Raw genomic sequence first — 23,876 nt, forward strand, 5'->3', positions numbered from 1 at the left:
TCTGCCATATGAGGACACAGTGAGAAGAAGGCTGCCTATAACCTGGAAGTGGGTTCTCACCAGACACCCTATCTGCTGGCACCTTTGTCTCGGACTTCCCAGCCTCCAGAACTCTGAGAAATAAATGTTTCTTGTTTAACCCACCTAGCCTATGGTATTTTTGTTACAGCAGCCCTAATAGGTTAAGACATGTACATTAAACAAAATGGTTTTATACCAAATCAGTTAAACTTTAAGCATGCTGAAAATTTTTTGAGACCTAGGAGTGTTTGTTTGGGTTAGTTTCAAAGTGCAGGGGGACATACTGGATTTTGTGTAATTTCCAGTGACATAGTGCAAAGATGAGGTCCCACACACCTTTAGTGTTGCAACAATATAAAAAGCCTCAGGAGCACTCCAGCCAACACAATTCCTCAGAGACAGCCAAGCACACCAGTGTCTGGGGCTGCAAGACACTGGAAAGAAAGGATCCAGTGTAAACATGACTTCCAAGCTGACCATAGCTCTGTTTCTTTCTTGGCAGTTCCATGCTTTCTGTAGCACCGTGTGAAGGTAGGCAGATCCTTCTGATCACTAGAGCTTTCTTTTGTATAACTATGATCCTCAGAAAGCAAGGGGCTTTAAATCTGATCAAAATTGCTTTAAGTACAAACATTTATTTTTATTCAAACAAACAAAAAAAATCATTTAACGTTGACAGGGCTGCAAAATGACTTCCATGGACCCTAGACAATTTTACCTTTGTGGGGTTCTCCCATCATAATAATATCAATATTAAAAATTGTTTTTGATATAACTTTAAATACTTCACCTTTTTTTCTGCTTCAGGGAAAATTTAATAGATTTTTGTGGGTCCAAAAAATTTCACCTTTTTCTGCTGTGAGAAAAAAATAACACTTTTTTTGACTCTAAATCTTTGTTTCTTTTTTAATTTTAAAAGAAATCAAAATATTTTCAAAGTTCCCTAAAATTATTGTGGGCCCTAGACACTGTGTCTACTATGCTTAATGTACAAGTCAGCTCTGATTGAATTAGATTTTGAAATATTTAGGCTGTATCTCTATTCTTCTAAGGAAGGTGTAATATTTGAATTGATATAAACATTTCATTGCTAAAAATATATGTCTGAATATTAGTTGAATTTTATAGACCTATGTATCACTATATATACCTAAATCCATTTATAATTTATATTATATTCCACTGGGAGCCACAGTTGATAAATATTGTCCATTAACATCAAACCAGGTAACCCATATATTTTTACTTAGCAATCTGTTAACAAAGGTTCAGACAACTATCATTTCCTATCTGTTTTGAAGACCCTATGATGGATCCTAGACCCTTCTGAGATCCTGTTCTATAACAAATAATATCTTGTTTTTAACATGCGGTTTCTGCACTTGAATTTTTTCTTTTATTAGCATTAAAGAATTTTTCTTAAACATAACACATCTCTGTGAAATAGTATATGTTTCTATTAATTCTTTCTAAAGGTGACTTCTTTGTTGATGAGATCATAGCTGACCTGTAAATACCATTATGGTGTCACAGAGGATTCTGCAAAATCAAGTAGAAGAAAAATTGTCATACGGAGGTTCAACATTAATTTTGAAAACTACAAATATTAATCTTCATACAGAAAGTTATTCAAAGTAGTCAGTGAAAATCATTTTTTAAAAAAGGAAATGGATGTCAAGGCCTGGCCAAAAAGTAATCTTTTATTTGTAGCAATCTGTTTCTTAAAATTAAGACTTTTTTTGTGGACCTCGAAATCATCATATTAGAGTTTAAAGAGTATGTAGCAGAGTTATGACTTTTAATGAAACTGGTACCTGTTCCCTTATTGTTTTCACTGCTTCCATTGTGTCAAGTATGAGTGCAGTGTTTCAATGCCAGTGGGTGCTGACACATTCCCCTCCTTTCTATCCAAAATGTAGCAAAGAATGAAGAAAGATTCAGAATAGATCACACTATAAAAGTTGAGAAATCATGTATTTTAAAGTGCTGAGTTATCTTCTTCTGCAAATGTAGAATATCTAGGTGCTGGGTGTTCAGTGGTAAACAAAAATGAGAAATATCTCTGTCTTGATGAAACTTAATGTGGTACTGATGTCTGTTTAGTTTTGGCTCCAGTGTTGCCTTATTTCTGAATCCTAGAAGAGTAGTTTCATTTATTTAATATAAGCAGATTCCAAAACACAGCCTGGGGAGTGGGTTAACCTCCATCCTGTAGAGTTAACATAATTGGAGAAGCAGGACAAAATTTCTGAAATAATTATTAAGTTTGAATTGGGAATTAGTGTGATCAAAGCAACTTTAGGTGCATGCTGGCTAACCCTAGCAATCTGACTCCAGGTAATCTGGGAATTCCTTTCCCTGTGACTGCTGGGTCCAGTGGCCTTTGGCAATATAAGTGAAGTGCTGCCGTGGCTTCCAGAAAATTGTGAAGAAATCCTGTTGGCACCATTTCAGTTCACCGCTGAACTCAAAGGACCAAGATTTCAATAACAAAGGAATATCTAAAACAGGTAAATAATTCATCCTCCAAATCTTTTTTTTAAGCTCATTCACAAAGACCTGTATCTCTGCCTAGACCTTCAGCAAAAGTGGGTGCAGACAGTTATACAGATAGTTTTGAGGAGGTGAGCTGATTTTTCTCAGTTAAAATTCTTTATCATACAACTAATAAGGAAAATTCAGAAAACTCAGCTCCTCAGTTATCTGATGGAATCTTACTAACTCCACCCCTCCTTTTTTTGCTGCTGCTTAAAAGTTTTCTTTCATGTATTTGCCTCTTCAATAATAGAAAAAAAAATAGCAGCAATAGCAATTTTGCTTTTTTAATAACTGAAAATGTAGAACAAATCAGTAAACCTAAAACTATTAATTTCTCAAAATAAAGAGAAAAGCACAACAAAAAATTCCTTTACCCTTTTTTTAAATTAATTAATTAATTTATATATTTTTGGCTGTGTTGGGTCTTCATTGCTGCGCATGGACTTTCTCTAGTTACAGGGAGCGGGGGCTACTCTTCGTTGCGGTGCGTGGGCTTCTCCTTGCGGCGGATTCTCTGTTATGGAGCACAGGCTCTAGACTTCAGTAGTTGTGGCGCACAGGCTTAGTTGCCCTGAGGCATGTGGGATCTTCCCAGACGAGGGCTCGAACTCGTGTCCCCTCCATTGGCAGGAGGATTCTTAACCACTGCCCCACCAGGCAAGTCTAAGTTCCTTTACTCTTAATTCACTGTTTTCTATTGATAGCTTTGAGGAATGAGAAAAAAATGATAAAAAAAATTAAAGGATAATTCTTCCATGGTTTCCAAAAATTTCTCAGTGAATATGCTCATGAAATTCAAGTAAATAAAATCAGAGCTCTAGCCAATTCTGTTCGATCCCCACCCACATTACCCTATCCTCACTACTTCAGTACTCACTGTATTTAGTCTTTCAGGGCTTTCTCTGGCCACTGGAGTCCACTATAACAGCAGAACCAAAGGCTGGAAATACTGGGAAATTAATGCCCCTGGAAGCAGCCTTTAACTAATGACTCACTAGAGTAGTGTGTAGATAACCCAACTCCCTCACCCCTCAGGTGGGATAGCTCTGAAACATGCTATATGTGGTTTCCAGTGAAGTTCCAATTAACCCATAGCAGTAACTGACACTTTATTGGTTGCCTTCTCTTTCCTTTGCTATTATCCCCGTCACCAACTGCTCTTGTTTACTGGGATCACTTCCAAAATAAACTACTGACACTTGAATCCATACCTGAGTGACAGCTTTTAGGGATAACTAGACGGAGACAGTAGCTTTGAATGCTCTGCGGGGCTGGAAACCAACCACTGTGTTTAGTTTCTCCTGAATTTCTAAAGTGGGATAAAAATATGCCACTTTGGGCTTCTCTGGTGGCGCAGTGGTTGAGAGTCCGCCTGCCAATGCAGGGGACACGTGTTCATGCCCTGGTCTGGGAAGATCCCACATGCCGCAGAGCAGCTGGGCCCATGAGCCATGGCCACTGAGCCTGTGCTCTGCAATGGGAGAGGCCACAACAGTGAGAGGCCCGCCTACCGCAAAAAAAAAAAAAAAAGAAAAAAGAAATGCCACTTTGTATCACACAAGAGAATTGTGAGGACATGTAAATATTCTTTAAGTTTTTAAATAGTCATATAAAATATTATTTTCAAATGTAACTTAGCTCAAATACAATATAACATATGTACTTAGATTGTAGGGTTAACTAAAGGTAATATAGACAATTATAAAGAAAAAATATTAATAGGATAATATAATGGCCCAGCAGAACATTTATATTTCTTTTAGATTCTTAATGATGTTCCATTAGAGAGCTTTTGATGCTGCTGCTCTCATCTTTTCTCTGCTGGTACCCTGCTTATCCTGGTTTCATTTTTACTCAGTTATAGCTTGAACCATGAGACTCTTGTTTTAGAGCAATACCCCTATAATAGTTTCATTATATTGAAACACAAAATAGCAAGGATTCACTTGACATTGTGTTCAGTGTCATTGTTTATTGGTCAAAAGTATTTATTCTCTACCATAGGTTGTCATTATTTTATTCAGATAAATGTCATTTGTCAACATCAAGTTTTATTTTTTTAATTTTTTTTTTTTTTTTTTTTTTTTTTTTTGCGGTACGCAGGCCTCTCACCGCTGTGGCCTCTCCCGTTGCAGAGCACAGGCTTCGGACGCGCAGGCTCAGAGACCATGGTTCGCGGGCCCAGCCGCTCCACAGCATGTGGGGTCTTCCCAGACCGGGGTACAAATCCGTGTCCCCTGCATCGGCAGGCATACTCTCAACCACTGCGCCACCAGGGAAGCCCTAAGTATTCTTACATATGTACAGACATACAGATATATAGAACTACATGTATATCAAGGCAGATTAGAGTTGATGGGAGTAGTTTGGTGCAATAGTTAGGGGAAAGACTAGAAACTGTGAATAAAGGTAAAGCAGATTAAAGAGTATTCCTGTTAAGACTTAGTACAGTCAGAGATACTTTGGGTACATCTGAAATGTCTCCAACAGGTTAATTTAAAACACGATGAAAATTTCATTTTTCCACAATGAGTTTTCAGCTTATTCAGTTAATTAGTGATAACAAAGCAAGAAGAAAGACAAACTACTACAAAATGTGGGAGAACAAATATTGACAATTCACAGGGAAGTAAAACTTAATGTAAGCCAATATGCATGTGAGAAGATGTTAATGCTCATTGCCCATCAGGGAAATGCAAATTAAACCACAATGAAGTACTAAAAAATCATATATATCGAATAACTCTGAGCATTAGTATATGGAGAAATGGGAGCTCATACAGTGCCCAAAGGGGAATGTAACTTTATATATCCACTTTGGAGATGATGAAGTAGCTTTCTAAATTACTTTCTATCTGCAACAGAGCATCTGGATATATAGACAGGGTATAGCTGATGGAGAGTGAGGTGTACTGGGTTTCAGGGGAACTGTCCAAGGCAGTAAGAAGGGGGATCATCGGAACTTATCTGTAAATAAGTGCCTATGAATACCTACTTTCAAAGCACTTTTTAAAAGATTGTAGAAGCTAGAAGTTGCAATTGGGAGTGTGATAATGTCCCTGGTAGAAGTTTTGAGGTCTCCAAAACAAGGTATACTTTGGAGAAGATAAAATTCCTTGAATAAATTGTAGGATTAAAGAAAGAGATAGACGTGGTTACTCTGGTCATATAGATCTAAAATTTATAGTAGGAAGAAGGGGCATTGACTATTTTTATTCTCTTTAAAGTCCAGGTATATTAGTGCCACAACATGCCAATGAAAATTAATTACCTCATAGAATATAGAGATGGGGAAAAAAATAAAGCATGCTCCTTTTCTCTCCTGGGCATCATTATAGAAAACCCCATGAGTTGGATCTAAATAGATTTTATTTAAGAGAAGCTCAAGTATTTGGGAAATAGAAAGGTAAACTAGAGGGGAAGATTTGTGCTAGGGTTGAGGTATATTCTCTAGATGGAAAGAATACTGGATATATATATATATAAGGGAAGCAAGAAATGGTAACATTGAGTAACTGAAGGCTATTAAACAATCTTGGAGAATTATTTTTGGTAAAGACCAAGGGTCTAAGAACATCTATTAATGAACAGTTGACCAGTATAATTATTATGGTATCTCATCATGAGAATACGTTTCAAGTTGTCATAGTGCAAAAGAATCCTGGGAAAAATGTGGCTGACTGTGGGTTTCCATACTTCTATTGGTCAACTAAGGCTGGCTGACAAATACTTAGTTTCCATACCCTGTTAGGAACAGTTCAGCTTGTTGTGAAGCCAGGGTTTCATAGTTAGATTGTGAGATGATAATACCAGGTACCAAAAGCTGTTAAAAATAAGAAAGAAACCCCACTTTTTCCCTTTCAAAAACATTTTTATGAGTTTTAATAGATGCTTCTGGGCTTATCTGAGAAGTCCCAGTAGGATTCAGTACCTAAAGAGAAGATGGTCTGTGTTGAAACTCACTTGGAAGAGCTATCTTAACTCTGGCATTGGGTGGTAGCAGAGGCAGCTGATGCCTTCCTTTTCAGATGCAGCACCAGAAACAAACACTTTCATGAAAGCAATCACTTTTTAGGAGTCCAGGGGTCAATGGTGCAATCTGTGGTGTCCCTGTCCAATAAGGAAGAGTTGTATTTGTCAGCCTCATTCTGTTGTGAAATTCAGGTGAGTTTTTTTTCCAGCTATGGGTCCTCTGGGCCAGACTTTCTGGCACCTGAGGAAATTCTCTGAGCTAATCAATCTCTCTCTCTCACTTTCTCCAGCTTTAATGAGGCATACTTTTCCTACAAAAACTGCACATATTTAAAATGCAGAATTTAATGATCTTTGATATACATGTATGTCTATGAAACCATCACCAGATTGTTGCATTACCAGAAACTATTCTTCTTGGTAATAAATATATCCATTATCCTCAAAAGTTTCATCACCCTCCTGCCACTTGTAATCTCTCCTTCCAACCCTACCTCTCAAGTCCCCGGGAAAACACTGGTCTGCTCAGAGACTCCCAGGAAGAGTGGTCCTAGGGATTAAGGTGAAGCTGCAAGCCTTTATCTGTTCTAGCTCAAAAGTCATGTCATATCACTTGTACCACATCCTATTTATTAAACAAGTCGCTAACATCAACTCAGTTTCAGAGGGTAATTAGATTCTACCTTTCAATGGAAGGAGTAACAGAAAATTCTCAGCCATCTTTAAATTATCACAATAGGACTGAAAACCACTGTGAATAGCCTAGCCTTCTCATTTTATAGATAGAGATACCAAAGCATAGAGTTTTGATGTGACATCAATTTTGAGTAAACACAATTAACTCTAAAACTCCAAATGTGATTCTCAGGACTGAAAACTTTATGTAAAAACTTTGTTAGATACCTGCCACATTGCTTTTGGCCTCTCAATAAAAAATACCTTTAGCTGTCTGCTTACAACTTCTCAGGAGAAAGCCTTCCAATTCCTATCTACTTCTCATGTGGGCTAGAAAAAAGAAAAACCTAAATCTTCAAGGTGCATGAAAAACATTCACAGACCCCATTTTAAAAAAAAGAGGGTGTGATCATTGCAAATACTCTGCATTATGTGGTTTCTGCCATTTTTCAATCTCACAATTTCATATTGCAAAACTGTTCAGGGTATTACCAAGAAAGAAGAGCTGCACTTCAAAACATCCGAAAAAGATTTAGATCATTAGAGAAAGTATGATCACAGACTGACTTTTCAGGAAGCAGATTCTGATGAAAAAGTTTTGGAGATCCATTGAACAGCAACGTGCATACAGTTAACACTACTGTAAGGTACACTTAAACATGGTTAGGTAGTAAATTTGATATCATGTGCTTTTTCTCACAATAAAAAAACCAGGAGGCAAATTCTGAGATGATTTTGGAGTTCAAGACATTTATTAAGGATCAAAACCTAAGAAAAGAAGTGTGAGGAAGCTGAATTAGGCAGAGGAGAATAGTCGAATTGCTTTGCAAACCTTACATAGACATAGACAACCCAGCAGGGCAAGCCCCAGAGCAAGTATTGTCATCCCACCTAGAGCTGAAATGACCCACCTTTGCACTCTCACTGAGCTACTGGATGCAGGCAGCTCCAGGAAGGCCACGACCTTGGTCAAAGCAGCTCCCTGCAGCAGAAACAGCAAGTTCTTTTATAAAGGGGCATCTGGGCAGTGGAACTCCATGTCTACTGCCATCACTGGAGATAGGAAATTCAGACAACATAGGGGGAAATTAATAATTCTACTTTTGAAGATGTTGTCTGCAATTCCTGAGAAAAAATATAGGACACATGATTCAATGACAATTCCAGTACACTGAAAATAGAAATCAAGAGTATTTAGTACTAATTTTAACTAGAAAATATGTGCTCCTTTGTTTCACACACACACACACACACACACAGATCATCTTTTAGCATGACAGAAAGGGCAAAAATAGAATCTTAGGTGTATAAGTATAGGGCATGTAATTATTTATGCTTTTTAATTTCTATTCTGTTGAGTTTATTCATAATATTATCAGTTCATTGGTTTTCTTCCAGGATTTTTGCATTTTTCTGTTATTTTGTGCATTTATAAATACAGAGCCTGTAATCCAAACTATGCTAATTAAATGCAATTTGAAGCTTTAAAATGTTACTAAAGGGTAATATGTTGATTTACTTCTTAATACTTTTATGTCATTTTTGCACTTTCATAAAGAACAACTTTTTTCCCACATCTTCAGCCAGAGTATTTTGAGGCTTCCTAAGATCTCTCTTGCTCTCTTCAAGAACTTACACAAATTATTTATTCTCTCTAAACCTCAGTTGCATCAACTGTAAGATGGAGATATGATGGCACTTACTTCATAGGATTGTTGTGAGCATAAAATGATATAATATATGTAGATGGCTTATGGCAGTGGCTGGCACATAGAAATAAGTCAATATGTGTAACTGACTATAGCATAACACTGGTAATCATTATGTCATTAGTAAAAATCAACCATTACCATATGAAACCCTTTTGCAAAATATATTTGTTGAAAGGTAACAATTTAGTAATTGAACCCAAAATTCCGATCCCAGGGTTCAGTCTCCAGGACTTTTCTAAATCTGTCACAAGGTGGCCCCAAATCCATATCCTTCATGGCTCTGCATTCATGGAAAATGAATCAAACAACAAGAAGATATTGCAGCAAAAATCCATGGTAATAATAATCCAAAGTGTAGGTGGTCCACCTAATAATCAATTGTCCATTGTCTGGAAGAAGATAGAAAAGCAAGCCTTATATGTTTGAAATGAACAAGGAGGCTGTTAAATGATTTTTTTCAAGGTTAGTCTCAATAAAAGTGGTTAATATATCATCCTTGACATCGAACACTTCAAGTAGTATATGGCCTAATATGCTTTGTTGAGAAAAATCTCTGATCTTTACCTTCTTCCTCTTTTATAAATTGGTTAGTTAGCAATTATTTATTTTTTGGTTTTTATCTGAACACTTGTAAAGCAGTTTCAGAACCATTTCCTCTTTATTTTCTTCTACCTGAAACAGAGAGAAAAACTATAAATTATAAATCCTATAAGATCCTGTCAGGAAAGCCTCAGATTAAACATTTTACAAGATCATGACTAATTCATTACTTCTTCCTCTTATTTCTGAATCCTTGAAGTCTCAAAACCTTCCTTCCAGACAGTGAAAAATGCTTTCCAGGCTAGGTAATGTAATTCTAGAAGAAATGCTTGGCAATTGATTGCAACTGGTAGGTGATACTTGAATAAATGGTAAAAGAATTAATACCATGGGACTGAGCATTTAAGAGCCACCATATTGTAGTATACTGGTTACGAGTCTTAGCATAAGAGTCAGAAGTTTGGTATTCCAGTTTAACCCAATAGTGGAGTAGCTTGGATAAGTCACTTCAAGATTATCAAACTTTCTTCATGGAGGTTTTTGTGAGAATTGAATGTGTGTGTAAATTGCTGAATATTCTGCTTGGAACACAGTAAGGACATAATAGTACCTTTTATTACCATCACTGCTTTCACTCATGATACCATGGGATAAAGGAAAGTATTAACTGAATCTTCAATGGAAAGATCCAAACACATCCCTGCTGACATTTTCCAACTGATTCTGAATTGAGCTTCAAAACCCAGCTCTAACTGACACACCATCTTCCATGTTGGTTGGTTTGTTTTTGCAGAGCAAGAGGGGGTCAGCAGTATGGGCAGTCCAGCACTGCTTGGAAGAGGGCAGCCTGGAATTTAGTAAGGTGGTCTGAGTATACACTTTAGCCAAAAATACAGAAAATTATATTTTTTCAGTGAGCTCATAGACTTTTCAAAGTAACTGAGAGAGACCTGACTTGATGTGCACACTCTACTACATATTTGATTTTTATCTCAGGAAAAGAAGCAGAAATAAGATAAAATAGTTGAACTTAGTAATCTACAGACGTCTTTCCTGCATCTATCTTTGTAAGTAAGAAGGTAATTTAGACAGTCTAATTGTAGTGTAGATAAATTACAATTCATAATCAAATGTGACTCACTGTATGCCCAGGATTTCCAACTAAATGTTTTATGTGAATTGTTAAAATTCTATTTTTGCTTGCCTTATGGCAAGGGCTTGCAGGTAGCCATCAATACTAAGACCTTAGACAGCATTTGTAACACTAGATGGAGGACACGCGTCTGATATTCTCCCTACACTTTCGAGAAGGCTATTCAGCGCTTGTTTCCCAAGATAAATGTGTTAAGACATGGCCACTTTCATCAAGAATGTACTTGTAATAGATAACTAATAAGATCCTGCTGTATAGCACAGGGAACTCTACTTCACTGTACAGTAGAAACTAACACAACATTGTAAAACAACTATACCCCAATAAAAAAAAAAGAAAAAAAATGCAAATTCATTCTTCATTGTGCATTGTATTAAATTAAAAGCAAATCAAGAAAAAAAATGTACTCCTAAAACATTTCAAGATGGATTCAAATGCAATATTCATACATAATCTTTTGAAACTTACCAAAAATTAAATTACACTTTTAAAGACCAATTTTAAAATTGGAACAAAGGTTAGCATAACTAGCTATATAAATTATACACACACATCAGGCACTCTGTTGCATATTTCATCCAATTTTAAAAACAATTTTATAAGTATTATCTCCATTTGTTCTGAACCATCAATTTCTTCTGTGCATTTCTTAATGTATTGCATGATAATTACAAAAGATTAATATTTGGGGATATGTATCCTAATGTTTTTAATATACTGGTAATTAAGGATGAGAAGAGGGATATGCTTAAACGCTCGTGTGTGTGTGTGCATCGTAATATATAGAGTTTTACTTTTACAGATCTTTTTAATTAACCTCTTTCTCTCTTTTCCAGGTGGGGACCAAACTCGACGGGGAAAACTGGGATGAGTTGATAGGGCGGAGTTTTGTCGCCTTCGTACTAACCTGGACATATTGTGAGTTCACTAGGCAAAATTACCAAGGCATGATTGTTAAACAATTTTTCTTTTTGTCACCTTCCTACTTTCATTCCCAAGCCTTTTTGCTTCCTCCTTGTCCTTGCATCTTGGCACCTAGAACTTTGTCAGAGCTCTCTGACAAATCAAAGCCTGCTCTCCAGAGCCTCTGCCTCTCCTTCCAAATAAAGATAACCCTTACCACCACCCGTCCCCATTTCCACCCCCACCTCAGTGTTGCAGATAAAATAAGTCACTGATCTGGTTATAGTGCTTGATGCTAAGAAAACTGAACGGGCCATAGCTTTTATCAACGAACTTTAAAGAGAATATGCAGAACTAAAAGCGATCTCTAATAGAAAAATATATGGGGGTTAATTTTCATTGCAGACTACCTCTTTTTTTAAAATTTTTGGCCGCAGTGGGTCTTCATTGCCGCGCGCTGGCTTTCTCTAGTTGCGGTGAGTGGGGGGAGGGGGGGCTACTCTAAATTGTGGTGCACCGGTTTCTCATTAGGGTGGCTTCTCTCGTTGCGGAGCACGGGCTCTAGCATGAGCTTCAGTAGTTGTAGCACGTTGTCTCAGTAGTTGTGGCGCACAGGCTTAGCTGCTCCACGGCATGTGGGATCTTCCCGGACCAGAGCTCGAACGCGTGTCCTCTGCATTGGCAGGCAGATTCTTAACAACTGCGCCACCAGGGAAGTCCTGCAGGCTACCTCTTAAGAACAACTTAACAGTGCACAAACAGAAGCCGCCTCCCACCCCACACGCACACTCCCATGCTGAAAGTAAAATGACAGGAAAGGAACTTTTCCAACATGTACAATCCTTTGCTTCCACACGTCTCCTCTCTTGCCCACTCTATATTTTCATACGCAGAGCTTTAGTGCTGGAGAGGTTTATATGTATGTTCTAACAGTGCACTCTTAAATGCCATGCTTCACTTACTAGAAATGTCCTGTAGATTGATGCATTGTTTTATCCAAAGGAATGCATCCTTGCTGTTAGAAAGCAATCTGGTATTGATTTGGTCAGGATGAGGTTCAGAAAGCGATGTAAGGAACTAACATGCTATTCAGTATTTTAAATGATTTTGTTTCTCTCAGTTATAAATAATTTAATCGCCCTGCATCAGAATTCAACTGTTAAATAGAAGGATGAAAGATCACTCTTACTTCTTTTGTAGTCAAAGTATATTTCCAACCACATCAAGATAAAACAACTAATAGAAACACTTTAGATTTTAAACACGCGAAAGTGCAGTGGAATTAGGGCCATTTCTAATTTAAGCTTCTAAGAGGCTCCTAGAACTATTATTAATTCTGTTTTCTTTAGTCTGAGATACGGGTAAAAGCTGGGTAGCTCCATTACAGATGGAAAAACTGCCCAGAGAGGGTAGGAGATTTCTCAACATAATAAGTAGAATCGTAAAAAGGACTCAAGGGCCTCTGACTCAACAGTCCAGTGTTTTCTAAAGGCAGACCACACTTAGATGTTTAGATTCATTGCCAAATACCTACAAACACAACTAACCACAGGGACTGTGAGATCAGGCCACTTGGGAAAAATACATCAGAACTGTAACCTCTTGAGCAAGTGTAAAACATACCCCAGAAGTATGGTGGTGTCTCAGCTTTGTTCACTGTAACATAAAATTAGGGGAGGTGAGGGACAGAACATCTGGGGCTGCACTATCACCATCCTGTGACCAAACTACGATCAGTGTCTATGGGCAACTGGCTATTTCCTAAAAGAGAAGACAACATAGGATCAAAGAAAGGCAAACCAAAGAACTTTAATGTGGATAACTGGATAATGGAAAGCTAAATATTTTTACAATCCATAGAACTCCCAGAAAGAGATGTATTTCTGTAGAAAAAAGAATATTTTTGCATCTCTCTCTTTAAAAAAAAAAAAAAAGAATTGCTATAATTTTTGCTTTCCTAAAATCAGAATCTGAAACGAGGCCTTGGGTGCTGGTAGTTCATCTGTGAAGGGATCCAGGACACCAGAATAAGGAAGTAGAGAAGTGGACCAGGGAACGGTGGAAAGCCAGTGTAAGTAAGTATGCCTCACTGAATTGCTGCTATGGGCAACAGGGAGGGTCTCCATTCCCCTGGAACTTCCAGGAAGTAGACAGAATGCCTCCTAGAATATTCTCCCTTAAAGGCGTGGAGTCTGGAGTATATAACATCAGTTCTCCTCACCCAGTGGTTGAGGATGGCCCTCAGGGGCATTAACTCCTACCCCCTACTTGTAGCTCTTCTTGTGCACTAGTGAGACACACTCCCACTACCTTGGGGAAAGCTGTGAAAGCAGAATGCAGAAAAATGCCTGCTCTTGAGATGGGAAGCTACCAGTGCAAGATGCACCTGAGATTATTGTATAGAACTCTTCTCCACTGTTGTGACTGAAATCAGAAGAACTTTTAGGGGTATGTGATGTGGAAAACAATAAATGCATGTTGAAGGCTGCCTCTTGTACTACTCAGATGCACTGGAGCTCCAAACTGAGTTCACTTGGTCAACTGAGTCTTATTGGAATAAGCTACACTCCCCATGACTGCCTCTGGTCCTAGGTAATTATTGATATTAGTCATCTCCTTCCTTCACATTCATTCTAGACTTTCATTATCCTTGGTCTGAAATTGAGCTGATTCCATTTGCTCACCTGGTAGAGGGAACTAGACCTTCATCCCTGAGGGGTTTGAGCTTTTGGTTGTCTTTGCCTTATCTGGCCAGTTTTTGAAATTGCCTATTTCCCATTTTCCCATGGCATAGAGACACCACAAGTCCCCATAAGTGTCCTAACTCCTCATGATAATCAGGGTCAATTATTTCAATCAGGAAGTTAACCCATTTATTTATCTGCTGGTCCACAAGGCCAAAGTGACCAGGCAGCAGTTGTAGTTTTAGATTCAGTGGAACACAATTTTTGTGCCTTGGTACCAACATTTTTCTCCTTGGAACCAGAATCTTTGAGTTGTCAGAGTTTAGCATCATGAGTTCTGGAAGCACAAAACCTGCAAGTGGGTAGCTGAACATGGTGGTTAGAGAGATCGGTACTACTGCTACCCTTTGTTTCCCAGATCTGCATATATATTCTAGCACCATTTACAATGGCCATTATTTGATCCTTTTCTGAACGTTCTGAGTTGCTTCTGTCCCATAATGTCTTTGCAGAAATGTCTATTTCCTGTTTTGGACCCCATATTATTAAACCATGATAATTCTTATACTAGAGCTTACACATTTATTTTTAAAAAATCAAACTTCAATTATTGAGTTGTCTTTATTCCATATCCTTTGAAGATTTTGCTGTCCTTCAATATGATCTGCAACATATTGCACAATGCCTATTGTCTTGGAAAACAGTTGTGATTTTGCATGTCTTTCTCTAACACAAGCTCTCTATGTTCTCTTTGGAGAAAGAGGCCTCTGCCACAGGGAGTATTCTCAGCATTGTGTGACAATGTAAGGAATGCCAGCAGTAAGTGTCAATTCCTATTTGGAGTACAAGCTGGAAACACATCTTCATTTCACAGTGTCACATTCTTTCTGTGAGTTACCATTAAACACCCCCTCAAAGCATTAGTTAGGGTTGTTACTATTTGATCTCCTTCATGTCTCAAAAAACTTGAGCAACACTAGTGCAGATTCTATGCATTTATATTCTTCAGAAACTGTTATCTCTTTACAGACAGCAGATAAAAACACGTAATTACTATTTGACAGTATTTCTTATCTTATAAAATCATGTATGGGACTGATTATAAATTTACAGACAACACTTTTAAGCTTAGTTTAAAGCCACAATATGAAGAAGTTTTTGTATTTTATTACAAAGAACAAAGTGATTGATATTGTCGGAAAGCAATGGGAAGGGAGAAAGTAGAGACAGAATTGAAGGTATGTGCCCCTCGGCTCTCCACCTAAGAGGTTTTGTTCCTTTTGAGGGGCAGCTGGAATAATGGGGGAAAGAGGTTGTAAACAAGATCAGGAGAATGGAACTGAGATTGACTTGATCTCAAAGAAACATCTGGCTATTTGAGCAGCTATTTTCATTTGTTATTCTCTGTTTTATCAGAACATTACCAGGTTTTCACTTTGAACAAGCCAAAGCTCATTATCCTAATTCTCTCTGAACATTTTTTCTATTTTGGCAAGTTTTTCTATTGGCAAGTTTCTACTGCCAATAGCCAGGTTCAAAGCATTGAATATTGGAGTAGCTCTATAGGTCGCCATGTTTGTCCAACAGAAAGAACTTCCATGTGATTGTACACCTTTCATCATCAAATTCAAAATAAGGGCTACCTCTGGAGGTGCAATCAGGGAGAGTCCACAGGGGCTTCAACTACAGTAGTAATTTTTTCATTCCCAAAGGGGAAGAACTATTTACTAGATTATTTTTACACTGTTCTTAATTTCCAAAATATTTTACAATAAAAATGTTTAAGCTACTCAATTTAAAAAAAGGATTATATACTTCTTCATTGTTATTTACCTGTCAATACTGAGAATGTCTTATTAGCTCTACATCCACCTATAAATGGTAATCAGTAAAACAATACAATAGTTCTTGCAGCGATTTCATGCAAGTTCTTTTGTTCATTTACTTAACAGGAAAGAATAACTACATGATTGAGAACAGGTGATGAATATTCTTCGAAAAGAAGCCTTTGCAGAATATATGACCTCTCTTTAAGCTTCTGCCTAGCTAAGACGCTACACCATATTTTTCTTCACAGAATAGATGTACACATCTCCCTTCCAAAGTATGTCATTAACCTACCTTTGGCTTACCCTCGGTATTTTACTTTTTTCTTCTCCTTATTTACTAGTAGTTGGATTTGTATTTTTAGATTGCCAGGAAACTGGTGTTTATATTCAATATGATATTGTCTTTATTAATATACTTATAAACTTAACAGTCAACTTGACTTGCCACCAGTCATATCCTATAAATCATAATCCTTTGCTCAAATGTGTAGGACTGTCTAATTCCATTATCTCTGAGCATTCACTTTAGAAAGTGAAACTGATGCTCTATAATGTGTTATAGTCCTTCCTACCTACTAAGCTTCTTCTTTTGAAGTTCTCAGGAGGGTGATGCATTAATTTTGGAGCATTCTAACATAAACCGTGTAACAGATATGTTATATAATATCACTCCCAGCATCCTCAATCTTTCTATTATGGTGTTGAAATCAATATTTGACTAACATTTATTTAAAAGTTATGTAAGGCCCTTAAAACAGTTAAAGAGATAAAAACATTAACAGTTCCTGCAAATAGCAATCAAAATTGCTCTCTAAAAAAGGTTGCATGATTATTTCCAAGGAAATGTTTATTGGTAACCATTAGCATAGGCAGTTGCATCTTTAAATAAGTGTCATCTTGTATTACTGTAGAGTAAAATTTAAAGGAAATTATGGGCTTTTCAAACTACTCCATGTCCCCATTGGAATATAAAAACACATTCCTGAACAACCATAGCACTTCCAGAAGCCAATAAAATGATGACTCAGAAGGTGAAATACTTTAGACCACAAACCACTTACATATGAATATTTTAAAATTATGTAAAAGTCCTATTTTAAAAGCATTCATATAATCAAGAAAATAAATGTATTGTGCAAAAGTCATTTAACCCCGACTCTTCCCTGAAATGTCTGAAGGCAATTCATTGATTTCATGAAATACTGTTCTAAAGGAGATTTTTAGATTTCTGACAGATTTATTATAATGACTTTAAACATTCTTTGGGGTTCACTTTCTTTGATGTCTTAATGCAGAAAATAATTACATATAAGGACTTTTTGCTAGTATGCATTCTATTACATTGCTTGCAGTTCTCTGATGAGCAAATCCTAGTGTATCTCACTTCAGCCATATTAGTGGCCACTTAAAAAGTCTCTGAAGATTGTGGCCTGGTCCCCAGTTATTTCTATGGTCTAATATCTGGTCCAAATTTTTATACATTTGATTCTGTTAATTACATGGACAGAGGACTTGAGTGAAGAGCAACACCAGATGAAAAGAATGGACTATGTTGTTGATTCAGTGGACTCAGCAGAAGGTGATGAAAACACTGAAATGGCAGCAGAGATGCAAAAACAGCAATCTACAGCACTCCATGTACCTCTCTCTATTGAGTTGTTACTCAATACAAACTGATGAATATCTTACTATGAAACTGTGATCTTCAAGTGTGAAAATATGTATTATGGATGACAAAGATACACTTAGTTCATTCTTTTGTAACCACTGAAATCTTAAATAAAATTAATTTCTGCACTGAACACGGTACTGATTTTCATCCACGGAGGCAGATAGATTCACTTTAGAATATATATATTTTATGTTTTCTATAAACCAGGCAAAAACTGGGAATACAAAGATCTGTTTTTTGTCCTTGAAGAGTTCACAGTCTAGAGCGAGAGACACACTTTATAAGACAAATACTAATAGAGTTGCATGGAGCTCCAAAGCATATTTCATACTTCAAACTACATTTTATACTTAGTAACCTCACTATCTAAAACAGAGAAAAGTTAATGTACAAATTAATTTTGGGTAAAATAATATTATCCAACTCTAAAGGCTGTTGTGAGGATTAACTGTGTTATTATAGGTAAAGTGCTCAAAATAATGCTCGGCACCTGTTAAATATTGGCAATTATTTGTACTTGTTGTCATTATGGAAACTCCACATTTCCTTTTGTTCTTCAGTTCCTGTACAATAGTAGCTACCATTTAATGCATGCCTACTATATACCACAGATCTTACCCCAAGTAATATATATATATATATGTGTGTGTGTGTATATATATATATATATATATATATATATATATATTTTTTTTTTTTTTTTGCGGTACGTGGGCCTCTCACTGTTGTGGCCTCTCCCATTGCGGAACACAGGCTCTGGACGCGCAGGCTCAGCAGCCATGGCTCATGGGCCCAGCCGCTCCGTGGCATGTGGGATCTTCTTGGACCGGGGCACGAACCCATGTCCCCTGCATCGGCAGGCGGACTCTCAACCACTGAACCACCAGGGAAGCCCCCCCAAGTAACTCTCTGAAATAACTGCTATAGCTTCTCATTTATAAATGGAAAATTCAACATTCAGAAATTAAGTAATTTTCCCAATTTCAGCTCTAATAAGTCCAGAGCTAAAATTCAGTCTATAATTTTCTACTAAACCACACAGCCCCATGGATAGAGATCGTTAATGAAGAATTGGGATTAAACTGCTTAGTTCTCTGAGAGGTTGGCTCTTTTGATCCACCCTTTGCTCCCTTTTGGAGTAAAGACAGACACTGAGAGAACTATTATAACTTATAGGGAACTGGAAAAATATACAAAGTCAATCCAATGCATTTTTCTAACGTTTCCTCCCTTTTTACAGCTGGCCTGTAGAGAAGATGGAGTTTGTGGTCCTTGATGAGGGGAGAAGAAGTATTTGAGCATTATACTTCCCACAGTCAATGGTTTGTAGAAAAATCTATATTTCTAGGTCTATCATGTCATATTCATAGAACATTATTAATAATCTCAAATCATCCAAAAGCAGTGAGCAATCAGGAGAGAACTGGATGAATATGATCCATGAGGAATGGGGATGAATGAAGCTGTAGGGAAGAGGCATGCTTTGCTTCGGCAGGGCCTACACCTATGGCCCTGACCAGCCTACTCTTTGCCTGGTTCCTCCCTATGTCCTTCTCAAAGTAAACTAAGTAAGCAAGGTAACTAAGTGTGCTTAAATTGGGTTTTTAACAGTACTCAACTGCCTTATTGAATGGGCATCTTGTTTCTTTTCTTTGTTTTAAAACTTAAATATGTGTGTGTGCGTATGGACATACTCTTTTTTTTTAAGGTAATAAATGGTTAAAATTTATTAGATGGTTAACTATGTGCCCGGACTGTTCTATGCACTTTACACTATTTCATTTAATCCTTAAAACATTTCTATGAGTTAGGTATTATTATTAACCCATTTTCACAGATGAGGAAACAGACCCAAGATAACAAGGCTGGTACAATATATGAGATCATAAAGCAGGTAAAAATGAGAAGCCAGAGAGCCAAATGCAGACTTTGAGTTTTTATGTGTTATGTTAGACTGTTTTCCATGTTCCTTAGAAAATTTGGAAAATAATTGAGAAATAAATGTCACTCATAATTGCATTGCCAAAAGATAGCTCTTATCTATATTTTTACAGTTTTGTGCACATAAAAATATTATGTGAAAGGTTTCATATTTTCACTTGATATATCATAATGCACAATTTAAGATATTTTAAATTGTTTGAACATTATGACTTTTTTATTTTCCATGGTATATCATCATTTATTTAACAATTTCCATGTTTTTAAGAATTTATATGGCTCATTTTTTTTTTTTTTTTTTTTTTTTTTTTTTTTGTGGTACGCGGGCGTCTCACTGTTGTGGCCTCTCCCGTTGTGGAGCACAGGCTCCGGACGCGCAGGCTCAGCGGCCATGGCTCACAGGTCCAGTCGCTCTGCGGCCTGTGGGATCTTCCCAGACCAGGGCATGAACCCGTGTCCCCTGCATCGGCAGGCGGACTCTCAACCACTGCGCCACCAGGGAAGCCCAAATTTCAACTTTTAATGAACCGACTGGGAAGAGCTTTGCAATGAGTTGCAAAGATGATGGCCCTGGGAACCTGCAGAAGATCATTAGCGACCAACTGTATTGTCCATGACAGCTTTCTGTTTAGATGAGATATTAGTACCAGCCTTATAGAGATAGAGATCAGAAGGAGAGAATCCTGTGAATCAAGCTGAGGACTAGGAGATAAGAACCAGAAAACCTGGGTTCTAATCCTAGCCTTGACAGTGACTTTACATATTTGGACAATTACTTTAACTTTTGTTTCTTAATAGCAAGTGCTAACTATGAGGGAACTTACATTGCAATAACAAATACTAACTACAAGAAAAATTACAAAACAATTCATTGAGGTAAAATTCTTTATCTGAAGATGTGGAAATAGAAGTCACTGTTCACCTTGCAGTCCATATCATCTTTTAAGTGTGTGTGTTTTAGTATTAATATTTACAAATTTTAATGAAATAATGGAAAAATAGTTGCTATATTCCAACATATAACAGTTGAAATTATTCCAAAATGATGGCCAAGTGGTGGAGGCATTAACAGAGATCAAAGCCTCATAAAGATATTAATTGGCCAGATTGCAACTCTTAGGTTTCATTTCCCAAAAGAAAGAAAATACAGACTCATTTTGTTAATCACATGTTGACAGATTTTTGGAACCATAGGAAAGGGAATAGTCTTATTCAAAACACTGTTAAATATTTATCTCTAATCCTGAGTGACATTTCTTTTTTTTTTTTTTAATTTTTTTTATTTATTTATTCATGGCTATGTTGGGTCTTCGTTTCTGTGCGAGGGCTTTCTCTAGTTGCAGCAAGTGGGGGCCACTCCTCATCGCGGTGCGCGGACCTCTCACTATCTCGGCCTCTCTTGTTGCGGAGCACAGGCTCCAGACGCACAGGCTCAGTAATTGTGGCTCACGGGGCCAGTTGCTCCGCGGCATGTGGGATCCTCCCAGACCAGGGCTCGAACCCGTGTCCCCTGCATTGGCAGGCAGACTCTCAACCACTGCGCCACCAGGGAAGCCCCCTGAGTGACATTTCTTAACAAAGAAAGTATACTGGCTGAGGCACAAGTGGTCAGGGAACACAGCAGAGAAGTAATGGGATATTCTAGGGACAGACAGCCAAGAGCTTAGAAGATTTATAAATTCACTGAAACAAATATGGCTTGATTGTCTATGACTAAAAACTTGAACTTAGATAGGAAAAACTAGAAAATAAAATGGAATAAAATGTGGAATGTATTTTAAATCCACACAGGCTAAGTAAAATATAAACCCCATTTTGTAATGAGATTTGATAGCAGGAAGTTCCTTGGAAACTACTGCATTATACAACTTTCCAAAGAAGCATGTTATTATTGATAGAGGGGATCTGTTCACTTCTAGCATGGTAATTAATTATTTATTCTAATGTAAGAGAGAAAAATAGACCTATGTTAATAGATTTCCAGGGATCTAGTAAATCAGTACTTGAAAAACTATATGGAAAAGGAAATCTACATCTTTTTGCTTGGCAGAAAAACAAGGTAGTAAAATTTTAGGCGGCAGGCCCAGATTTGCATTTTCTGTCATCAGTTTAAAATTTATAAGTGGGTTATATTCTAAAAGTTTTAATCCAAGTTAGTTGGTTAGTATTTGAAACGTTTTTCCTCTAGAAATAATGTCCTGGATGATGGATTAATTCACAGAATTACCCTGGTCCTGACACACCCTCAGCACACACACACACACACACACACACACATTTCTATCAGTTTCATTTTACTCATTTGAAGATGGAAATAATAACTTCCTCATAGGGTAGTTTGTTGTCAGCCTTAAGTAAGGTAAGGTAAGCTAAAATTCTTTTTACATTGCAATATCCTACAAAATATTAATTATTAATGTACTCTAGTACTATATGGTTTAGCTCCTCTTTAGATTAAATCACCCTTTGTAAACAAGGTCGATAACTAAATGCTATTTATAATGTTTCTATAGAGGAAAGTGCTTTGTGTATCAAGAAGAGGCTGCAGCAGATCAAGAAATATGGAGTCCCCAGCTGTGGTGCTGCCAGCCAGCCATCTGGCCAACAGAAATATTTCTTCACTGCTTCCCCTCCTTTTCCCAGCTGTAGTGATGGCTATTTCCCAGAAAGCAACAAACAGCTATTCTCATTCCTCTGGTGGGCCCATATCCTGTGTTTACCATATTATCCTCCCTTTTTTCATAATTGCCTTGCCTCTATTCTCTAGTTGTTTCATGCATATGAGATTTGTTTCTTTTATTAGATTCTAAACTGTTGGGAAGCCAGACCTGTATTTTGCACCTGTAGACTCAGGGTACGTAGTAGAGAACAGGAGGGCACTTTCCAGGTAAAGTTAATGCTATTACAAAGCTAGAAGGTGAAAATAGCCCTGTTGCCTCCAAGAAGTATTATATAGATTGAAGGAAAGGCAGTAAGATCCAAACAACATGGAGGAGTGGTCATGACTACATAAGATTTATGAGCTGTGGCCAAGCCTGAAGATATTTGAGAAGGAAATCACTTGATAAAAATGTTTAATAAAAGCAGTTTCTCAAGAAACAGAGAAGTTCTATATACCAGAAGTTTAGAAACATAACTTTATTTATTTATTTGGTTGTGCCGGGTCTTAGTTGTTGCATGTGGGCTCCTTAATTGGGGCATGAGAACTCTTAGCTGCAGCATGCATGTGGGATCTAGTTCCCTGACCAGGGATCAAACCCTGGCCCCCTGCATTGGGAACGTGGAGTCATAGACACTGCGCCACCAGGGAAGCCCCTAGAAAATGATTTTTTAATGGGAAAAGAAGATGGCATCTATTAGAAAAGTCATTTTCAGGAGAGTAAATTTAGGTTAATGCTATACTGAGTAAATCTAAGAAATTATATCATTCAGCCTGCAAGGTAGATGTCTAACTCATCTTCCTTGTCATTTGCACCACCTACAATAGATAGACAATTACCTCTACTTTCCTTATTTTGAGCTGTGTTGACTTAGCTAAAAGCTGAAATCACAATTACAATAGTTAACATTTTAAACACTATGTGTTTAAGACTATTTTTGTGTTTAACATTTTATTTATTTATTTATTTTTATTTATTTATGGCTGTGTTGGGTCTTCATTTCTGTGCGAGGGCTTTCTCTAGTTGTGGCAAGTGGGGGCCACTCCTCATCGCGGTGCGCGGGCCTCTCACTATCGCGGCCTCTCTTGTTGCGGAGCACAGGCTCCAGACGTGCAGGCTCAGTAATTGTGGCTCACGGGGCCAGCTGCTCCGTGGCATGTGGGATCTTCCCAGACCAGGACACGAACCCGTGTGCCCTGCATTGGCAGGCGGACTCTCAACCACTGCGCCACCAGGGAAGCCCTAACATTTTAAACACTATGTGCCAAGACTATTTCACCTGCTTTGTATGGATTATAACATTTAATCATTGCATTAATGTGATGATTTAGAAACCACTGAGGAAACTGCTGCTCAGAAATTTTAATTACCTTGCCAAGGCTATACTGCTCACCAGTAGTGGAGCCAGGGTTGGAACTCAACAATCATTATTTCTAAACCACATTTCTCAACCACTATGCCATAACACCTTCCAAATATGAAGAAAGCTTTTTCACTTAGGTGGTCTAAATCTGTGTTTTGATGTGAAAACAAATACCCCACCTCCCTCTAAATTAATGTATATGCTGTCCTCTGC

General features: G+C 37.5%; 1 long non-coding RNA gene across 11 annotated transcripts; it reads left to right on the top strand.

Annotated features, from left to right (window-relative positions):
• The first annotated feature begins 287 nt into the window (after positions 1–287).
• On the top strand, positions 288–22,180 carry LOC309814102. Of its 11 annotated transcripts, none has more exons than XR_014295611.1 (8): positions 288–552; positions 2,359–2,531; positions 4,695–10,525; positions 11,448–15,017; positions 16,151–16,302; positions 17,535–17,665; positions 18,940–19,021; positions 22,154–22,180. It is a non-coding gene; the product is annotated as an uncharacterized lncRNA (long non-coding RNA). The 11 variants fall into 11 exon arrangements; XR_014295613.1 differs by having other exon boundaries at positions 11,448–14,106; positions 14,956–15,017; positions 16,151–17,665; XR_014295614.1 differs by having other exon boundaries at positions 11,448–13,589; positions 14,020–15,017; positions 16,151–17,665.
• The last annotated feature ends 1,696 nt before the right edge of the window (positions 22,181–23,876 follow it).

Source organism: Mesoplodon mirus (assembly GCF_964341445.2).
Source record: "Mesoplodon mirus genome assembly, chromosome: 2".
Classification (NCBI taxonomy): Eukaryota; Metazoa; Chordata; class Mammalia; order Artiodactyla; family Ziphiidae; genus Mesoplodon; species Mesoplodon mirus.